Here is a 10,170-nt window from a genome sequence, read left to right as displayed (position 1 = left end):
CAGAGGACAGATGTCGCTATTTTCCACATAGCACATTCACTTTTACACAGGAGGTCAATACTCAGCCATTAGATGATTGAAAATAGTGGATGAATCAATGATAGTGATAAGGAGAAACAAGGAAATGTGATGAGTAAGATATTTCATTAATGGCCAAAGCCATATGGATAGATTATGTGCTAATGTAAATACAAGGAGAAAGTGTGTTGATTAAACCTCGGTGTTATTTATCCCATCCTAATATATTTAAAGTTCAGGTTCTTGGGTCACCTAAGTGGCTCAGTGGATTAAGCCTCTGCCTTCTGCTCAGGTCATGATCTCAGGGTCCTGGGCTGAGCAGGTAGCCTGCTTCCCCACCCACACCCGACCCTACCCCTCTCTCTCTGCCTACCTCTCTGCCTATTTGTGATCTTTGTCAAATAAATAAATAAAATCTTTTAAAAAAATTTTAAAAATAAAGTTCAGTTTCTCAAACACTGGTCCTTTCCTCAATTACTACCCGAAGGGCTACAGTTATTCCCCAGCTAAGGGCATCCTCCAGCACTGCACAGAGAAGAATCTTGAGTCCAAAAGCTTCAGGGAGTAGACATTGTGATTGAAATTTGCTGACTGCTTATGGAGGCATTGGAAATGTGGGTCCACAGACACGTGATTTTGTCAAAACTGCACTAAGTTTTTCAGGGTGCTAGGGTCTGGGAAGTAATTCAGTTATTTCAACTTCTGGCTCAGTGACTCAGTCTGAAAACACAGCATATTTACTGATGTCTTAGGGAGACTGCATATGAATTCCAACTTTGTTGTTTACAGGCTGAGTGATCTTGCACATGTATAAAGTCTCTGAAATGTAAGGATCTGAAATGTAAGGACCCTTCCTCATTCAGTCTATGAAAATAGTCTACCTATGGCACTATTTTAAACTATTTAAAGTACCTATGCACAGAATGTACTCAACAAATGGCATCCAATATTTTCAACTCTTACTTTTCATTGACCTGCTTTGGATTCATGCACAGCACCTACAGAAAATGGATAGTGAAAGGCAGCAACTTCCAGAATAGACCCACACCATTACCCTGTGTAGTTGAATTTAAAATTGTTCCCAAGATTTCCAGAGAGCAATCTCCTTGCCATTCAGTCAAACACTGATGCAGGGAGTTCATGGGTGTGATTAAGACTCCAAATCAAGTGACCTTAAGAAAAGGAAATTATCCTTTTTGGACCTAACCTAATCAGATGAGTCCTTAAAAGACAGTCCTTGAAAAAGAGGTTCAATGCATAAGAAGGATTCAGCATAAGGGACATTTTAATTTGCTGACTTAAGATATAAGGGATCTCTAGGAGCTGAGAAAAAGTCCCCAGCTGACTGACAGCCAGAAAAGAGGAACCTCAGTTCTATAGCTACAAGATTGAACTTTTCACAACCACATGGTTTAGAGGAAGATTCTCAGTTCCAGATGAGACTAGAGCCATGGCAATATCTTAATTTCAGCCCACAGGAGTATGAGCCTAGAACTTAGCCATGCTTGGCCCAGACTTCTGACCTACAGAACTGTGAGATATATTTTTTTATGCCATTAAGCTTATAGTCACTTGTTATCCATCAGTTGAAAACTAATGCACAGATTTTACTTGGCAGATAAGTAAATTTGCTATCTTACAACTATCATAAAAATTATGTTCCTGGAAGGAGACACCTTAACACAACTATCTTCCTTTAAGACCTATAAAGTATAGCATCACCTCACCAAATGAGCTACAACCTCCTATCTTTTTGCGATGGTCAGTATATCACCTTACATGGCTTTTATAATGTTGCTTATGGTTGTTTTTCCGACAATAAAATTGATATATGCTTATAGAAAAGTTTGAAGCCACAGAAAAGCATAAGTAAGAAAACATAAATCATCAGTCCCGCTCTCAGAAGCAATCCCTGTTAATATGTTGACAGCAATCCTTTTATATATTTGTTTTTTAAAGTTAAAAACATAATATATACTCATAATTTTGTATCCTAATATTCTACCTTGTATTATTTCATGAAAACTTCCAGTGTCAATAAGGTATTTAACATGTTTATCATAACTTTATAATTTTAAAGTTTATTGAATTATCTTACTTATTTTATATTTCTGTTCTCCTATGTTTGAGTATTAGATTGATTTAAATTTTAAAAATTGAACTAAACAGGCCCCCTTCTACACGATCACGCTGAGCTAGTACCCGCGCCTGGAATCGGGTCGCAACCCCAGCCGCGCCTGCCGCCTGCCACTGCCTCTGGACCATGGACCCCCGTAAAGTGAACGAGCTTCGGGCTTTCGTGAAAATGTGTAAGCAGGATCCGAGTGTTCTGCACACTGAGGAAATGCGTTTCCTGCGGGAGTGGGTGGAGAGCATGGGGGGTAAAATACCACCTGCCACTCATAAAACTAAATCAGAAGACAGTATCAAGGAAGAAAAACCAGATAGTAAGAAGGCGGAGGAAAACATAAAGACAGATGAACCATCAAGTGAGGAGAGTGATCTAGAAATTGACAATGAAGGTGTGATTGAACCAGATACCGATGCCCCTCAAGAAATGGGAGATGAAAATGCAGAGATAACCGAGGAAATGATGGATCAGGCAAATGATAAAAAAGTGGCTGCCATTGATGCCCTAAATGATGGTGAACTACAGAAAGCCATTGACTTGTTCACAGATGCCATCAAACTAAATCCCTGCTTGGCCATTCTGTATGCCAAGAGAGCCAGTGTCTTCATCAAGTTACAGAAGCCAAATGCTGCCATTCGAGACTGTGACAGATGTATTGAAATAAATCCTGATTCAGCTCAGCCTTATAAGTGGTGCGGGAAAGCACATAGACTTCTGGACCATTGGGAAGAAGCAGCACATGATCTTGCCCTTGCTTGCAAGCTGGATTATGATGAAGATGCTAGTGCGATGCTGAAAGAAGTTCAACCGAGGGCCCAGAAAATTGCTGAACATCGGAGAAAATACGAGCGAAAACGTGAAGAGCGAGAGATCAAAGAAAGAATAGAAAGGGTTAAGAAGGCTCGGGAAGAACACAAGAGACCCCAGAGGGAGGAAGAAGCCAGACGACAATCAGGAGCTCAGTATGGCTCTTTCGCAGGTGGCTTTCCTGGGGGAATGCCTGGTAATTTTCCTGGAGGAATGTCTGGATTGGCAGGGGGGATGCCTGGGATGGCAGGAATGCCTGGCTCAATGAAATTCTTAGTGATCCGGAAGTTCTTGCAGCCATGCAGGATCCAGAAGTTATGGTGGCCTTCCAGGATGTGGCCCAGAACCCAGCGGATATGTCAAAATATCAGAGCAACCCAAAGGTTATGAATCTCCTCAGTAAATTGTCAGCCAAATTTGGAAGTCAAGCATAATGCCCTTGACAAATAAAGCCCTTGCTGAAGGAAAAGCAACTTCGATCACCTAATGGATGTCGCAGTAATACAAACCAGTGTACCTCCGACCTTCTCATGAAGAAAGCTGGGGTGCTGTGAAGAGAATCCTTACCCCTCTGCTCCCCATGCAACTGAAACATTCTACAATGGTTTGCCATTAGGGTATTCATTCAGATAATGTTTTCCTACTAGGAACTACAAACTTTAAACACTTTTTAAACCTTAAAAATATTTAAAAACATATTAAAAGGGAAAAAAATTGAACTAAACATTTTTCTTGTCTATTAATCATACTTAGTATGTTCCTTAGCACTGATACCTAGAAGTGAAATCACTAGGATGTTTGTGTGCTCTCTCTGAAATAGTGTGGAGTCAGATAAGGGTTGCATACTATTATGAATTAAATAATGATTATGAATCACATAATCAAGTCATTTCAATGCCCTTTACACCTGTACCCCTGCACTTGTCCAATTTGTCAGAGGGAAATAGGGTCTGAAAAACAGGCTGATCTCTGGGCCTCATTGAACTAAAGACTAGAAACCTAAGAACACTGCACTCTGTGTTCTGAACCAGGCAAGGGAGCTGAGAGGCCCCTTCAGCTACATGCACCTGAGCAGAGCAACAGTCAGCTCCAGGGCTGCCAGAATGTTTTCATCCCTCATTAACTGTTAGCATTTCTAGTTCAAATGAGCTGCAGTTTTCATTGCTACTGAAGCAGGCTGGCAACTCTCTCCTCCCCAACAAGCTGCCTTCCCAAGCAGCCAGTGTTCAACGTTAAGTGTTCCCCCACAGGAGCCAAAATGCTTACTCTGGCACTCACCTGCCTCTCTAAACCTGCCCTCACTCCACAGCCTCAGGGACAGGCAAAGACTTCACACTTCAGTCTGATTTTAATGGTTTCTTCAAATGCAACCTCTTTCTTTCTCTCTCTCTTTCCTCTCTTCTCCATCCTCCCATCCCCCAATCAATGCAATACATAAAGCATAAATTTACTTCTCTCTGCACTTTTTCAGGATGAGTGCAAATCCCCTGAAATAAGCAGATATTCAATTGTTTTCATGTGATCTCCTGCCCATCTGTTTGTCACACATGACACAAGCTGGGAGTGGGGCAAAGGTAAAGTTCTTTACAGAATACCATCCAAGTATTTGGCTAAGTCTCCAAACAGGAGGTTCTAAGCATGAGGTTACAGGCAGGGTGAAGTTGGGGGATTAGGCTGTGTCTATGTATCTGTCCACAGTGAAAATGTAAGGGAATAAATTGTTTCACAGCTCAGTGCTTTGGCTTTGTGTCATTCTTTCATCCCTACTTTTGACTGATTTCCACCTATCCTGCAAGACTTGATCTAGGTATTTTCTCCCAGAAATTCTTTGACTTTCCTCTTCTGGGCTCTAACAGCATTTTCATGTACCTCTCACACTGGAGCTTTTTTGTTTTTTTCATGAATGCATCATAAGTTGTTTTTGTATTCCCAGCTAATTGTCTGTCACATACTATGTGCTCAGTAAACTTCTGTTGCCATAAAATGAAAAGGTACAGAATTATCAACTCACAATCTGGAGGTTCCTATAAGAAAAGGGGCATGGTTGCTTATGCTCCCTTAATTCTTTTTTTTTTAAGCTTTTATTTAAATTTCAGTTACTTAACATACAGTGTAAAAGTAGTCTCAGGTATACAATATAGTGATTCAACAATTCTATACAACACCTGGTACTCATCACAATAAGTGACCCCCTTAATCCCCATCAACTTTTTCACCCATTCCACCCCCCACTTCCTCTCTGGTAACCATCAATTCATTCTCTATAGTTTAGACTCTGTTTCTTGGTTTGTCTCTCCCTCTCTCTTTTTTCTCCTTTGTTCACTTGTTTTGTTTCATAAATTCTACATATGAATGAAATCATATGGCATTTGTCTTTCTTTGACTGACATTTTGCTTAGCATTCCATCTACTCCATTGTAAATGGCAAGATTTCATTCTTTTTTATGGCTAATATTCCATTGTGTGTGTGTGTGTGTGTGTGTGTGTGTGTGTGTGTACTTCTTCTTCATCCATTCATCAGTCAATGGACACTTGGGCTGTTTCCGTAATTTAGCTATTGTTCTCCCTTAATTTTGCTTTCTAGGTGCTAAAGGTTCCATTTGTCACAGTAGAACAGTAAAAACTCTACCTGTCTTATAATTTTTCAAAATTTAAACAGCAGAAATTTGTCTCACAGCTCTGGAGACTAGAAATCTGAAGTCAAGATGTCAGCAGGTTCAGTTCCTTCTAAGGCTGGGAGGGAAACTCTGTCCCAGGCTTCTCCTACTGGCCTCTGTTAGGTTTCTCCCTATATCTCTTCACATTTCCTTCCCCCTATGTGAGCCCATCTTTATGTCCACATTCCCCCTCTTAATAAAGACACCATCCATATTAATAGGGCCCTTTCTAGTGACTTAGGCTCAATTACAGGAAGATGAGCCACACCACAATTTACTAATGACACAACTTTATTACGTGACTTCACTAATTGTATCTTCAGTGACTCTATTAATAAATAAGGGCACATTCTGAGTTCCTGGGGTTAGAACTAGAACATATGTATCTGAGGAGCCCAATTCTAATTAAACCCAACCCCAATCAAGTGCTTACTAGGTAGAAGACACTGGACTAAGGCAGTAGAATGGAAGAAACACAAGTTTCTCTGCCTTTGAGGATCTGAGAGTGGGATGAATATCTATGGGAGAAGAATGCCAGTGTAATAGGCCCTAACATGGTTCCTGGCAACACAGGAGTCATTCTAAAATGTCTATGGAATATGGCCTTACGGTGGGCGTCAGGAACCCCAGATTTTAGACAACTGGCTTTGCCACTTGTTTTCTGTGTAATACTAGGTAGGCATTTCCAGCCTCTGAGACCTTGTCATATAATTTAAATCAAATAAAGAATGTAATTACAGCAGGATTCAATGGCAACTGAAATAAAACCGTGCCCTAAAGAAAAAGAATCATTGCCTATGACATTAATCAGTTTGTGGGTCATGTTTGCTAAACAGATTCTAATTTCTTTCCACCAAATAAAGTGAGTGTCATTTTTCATCATCATTTTTAAGGAAGTAGCATTAAGGTATGTTCTCAACTACAGATCTTTCCCTTTTTCAGCACATGGAATAACAAAGTCCATGGAGCTCATCCAGTACATGGGGAAACTGAGATACTGGCCACACAGGCATCATTCTGATTCTATCTTTTAGTGATATAAAGAAGTTACCTGGGGGCAGAAGGTGAGCCCTCTTTTCCTGGCTTCAAATGAAACAAAATAAGCCCAAATAATGGATATGACTTATTGGCACTTTTGTAGGTCTTACCTTCCCCATGCCTTTTGACACTGCAAGCCTGTCCCAGTATCAGGCAAAAGTATTTCCCAAAAAAAATTTTATGCATGGGGGAAAGAGAGGGAGATAATTCATCCAAAAAGTCACATGAGAAAATCTTTCAAGTGTGGCTAGGATGTATGAGAGAATAACATCAATCTTCCCATTGTAACGAATAAAAACAAAAGAGAGAGAAAGAGAGAGGATAAAGCAAAACAATGTATATTTTCAAAATATACCAGAGAAATGGAGATGCAAAGAAACCTCAGAGAAATACATTCCAAGGAGTAATAAGCCTTCTGCCCTCTGTAGGACATCTGTTCATTCAAGATGTGGACATGCAGATTTGACTTAGTTAGAAGCGTATGGTGTACAACACCGCTGGGTGTTGTACATAAACAATGAATCTTGGAATGCTGCATCAAAAACTAATGACATGTTTAAAGGCGAATGACATAACACAAAATAAATAAATAAATAAAAAATAAAATAAAAGTGAATGGATTTGAATCTTAAAACTTGGAGCTGAGTAGGTAAAGGAAGCCTAAGTATTAGATTTTCTGGAGGAAACTATAAGGCATTATGTTTATTCTTCCCTCAAGAGGTATGTTTAAATAGTTTTATTGATATGTCTTTGAAATACAACAATTATGCATATTTAAGGTATAAAACTTGATGTTTTGATATATATATACACTACACTATAAGCAAGCTAAATAACTTATTCATCACCTTTATATAACTTTACCATTGTGTGTGTTGGGATTTAATTAAAGATCTATATTCTTAGCAAATTTCAAGTATGCAATACATAACTGTTAATTATCATCTCCACGCCGGTATGTTAGATCTCCAGAGCTCACTAATCTTGCTAAGTGAAACTTTCTACCCTTTAATCAACATCTCATTTCATATTTCCAGCTTTCCACTACCCTGTCAAGTAGAAACCAACATTCTACTCTCTACTGTAAGAGGTTGACTATTTTAGATTCATTATCTAAGAGAGATCATGAATATTTGTCTGTCTTATTTCACTTATAATAATACCCTTCAGGTAAATCTATGTCATTGAAAATGTCAGGGCTTCCTTCCTTTTTAAGGTTGAATAATATTCCATTATATATATTATATTAACCCTTTTTTGGATATGTGTTTTGCAAATATTTCACCCATTTCACAGGTTGCCTGTTCACTCTCCTGTTTCCTTTGTTGCACAGAACCTTTTGAACTTTTTAACTCTTCAAGATATATTTGCATTTCATTTTATTTTTTTTATTCAAATTAAGCCAATCAGGAAAATGTTATATCCTTGTTAACATTGCAATACCACTTTACACCAGTTAGAATAGCAAAAATTAACAAGGCAAGAAACACCAAATGTTGGGGAAGATGTGGAGAAAGGGGAACCCTCTTACACTGTTGGTAGGAACGCAAGTTGGTGCAGCCACTTTGGAAAACAGTATGGTGTGGTTCCTCAAAAAATTAAAAATAGAGCTACACTACGACCCTGCAATTGCACTACTGGGTATTTACTCCAAAGACACAGATGTAGTGAAAAGAATGGCCATATATACCCCAATGTTCACAGCAGAAATGGCCACAATCACCAAACTATGGAAAGATTCAAAATGCCCTTCAACAGATGAATGGATAAAGACGATGTGGTCCATATACATAATGGAATATTACTCAGCCATCAGAAAGGATGAATTCCCAACTTTTGTATCGACATGGATGGGACTGGAGGAGATTATGCTGAGTAAAGTAAGTAAAGCAGAGAAAGTCAATTATCATATGGTTTCACTTACTTGTGGGGAATAGCATGGAGAACATTACAAGAAGGAAGGGAAAATTGAAGTTGGGGGGGGCAAAGGGGGGGAGCTGAACCATGAGAGACTGTGGACTCAGAAACAAACTGAGAGTTTTAGAGAGGAGGTGGTGGGGGAATGGGTAAGCCTGGTGCATGGAGCACTGGGTTTTATATGTCAACAATGAATCTTGGAACATTACATCAAAAACTAATGATGTACCATATGGTGACTAACATAACATAATAAAAAAATAAAAATATATAAGATAAAATAAATTAAAATAAAATACCAAAAAAAAATAAAATAATGAAAAAGGAAACTAGAAAGTAACAGTAATCTAAACACAAAACAAGCAGATCAAAGATAATAGTAAACATAATAAAGGAAATAAAATAGAGAACAGAAAAACAGTAGGGGAAAAAAGTTGTTTTTAAAAAATGTCAACAATATTCACAAACATTTGGCTACATGACTAAGAACAAAAGACTAGAAATTAAATTACCAAAATCAGGAATGAGAGTCTGTAACTACTGACCTTAGACAAATAAGGAAATAGTGTAAGAAACCATACAGTAACAACTTCTATAGTTTGGATGAAATACACATGTTCATAGAGATATAAACTGTCAAAATATAAGTAGATCCGTACCCAGTATGAGAGTTATCTAGTAATTTTTTAAATTTTCCACAAAGAAAAACTAAGTCCCAGATGGTTTCAATTGTGTTTTTTATTAAACTCTTTAGAAAGAATTGATTCTAATCCTTCACAAACTCTTCTTGGAGGAGGAAGAGGTGGAGGAGGGGGAATACTTACCTTTCATTCTATGAAGCCACTATTATTCTAATAACATAGACAGACAAAGACATCACAAGAAAAATATACTACAGATCAATTTCCCTTATAAATATAAACAAAAATATTCTCTACAAAATAGTAGAAATAAAATTCAGCAGTACATAAAAGGATTATACACTATGAGAAAGTGGGATTAATATATGCAAATCAGTTATAAGAGAGATTATATGATTATCTCAATAAACAAAGAACATTTACTAAAATCCAATAGCCTTTCATGATTTAAAAAGTTAAATGAATAAAAACTCAAAAATTAAGTACATCAACAATGAATCTGGGAACACTGAAAAAATAAAAATAAATAAACAAAAACATACAAAAACTAGGAATAAAAGGAAACTTCTTTGACCTGTTAAAAGGCACCAACAAAAACCCCACAGTAAACAACATACTTAATGGTGAAAGATTAAGCGCCTTTTCTGTAGGATTGGGTAAAAAAACAAGGATGTCTACTCCCACCACTTCTATTCACAATTGCACTAGATGTTCTAGTCAGGGCAATTAGTTAACAAAAAAAGTATATAACCTTACTTATAGAAAATCCTAAACAATCTATTAAAAAGATAAGTGAACTAATAATTGAGATCAACAATGCTGCAGCATACAAGATTAATACACAAAAATTAAAGGTTTTTTTTCAGTTTTTATTTAAATTCCAGTTAGTTAACGTACAGTGTAACATTAATTTCTGGTGTATAATGTAGTGATTCAACACTTACATATAATACCTGGTTAA

General features: G+C 37.7%; 1 pseudogene across 1 annotated transcript; it reads left to right on the top strand.

The window, feature by feature from the left end:
* Positions 1-2,190: 2,190 nt before the first annotated feature.
* Positions 2,191-3,390, top strand: LOC309844211 (hsc70-interacting protein pseudogene; annotated as a pseudogene). Its single transcript has one exon. The product of its transcript is annotated as a hsc70-interacting protein pseudogene (transcript).
* Positions 3,391-10,170: the final 6,780 nt, after the last annotated feature.

Source organism: Mustela nivalis (assembly GCF_964662115.1).
Source record: "Mustela nivalis genome assembly, chromosome: 11".
In the NCBI taxonomy this organism is placed as follows: Eukaryota; Metazoa; Chordata; class Mammalia; order Carnivora; family Mustelidae; genus Mustela; species Mustela nivalis.
Note: the sequence above shows the minus strand (reverse complement) of the source record. Positions and strands in the feature narration are given on the sequence as shown.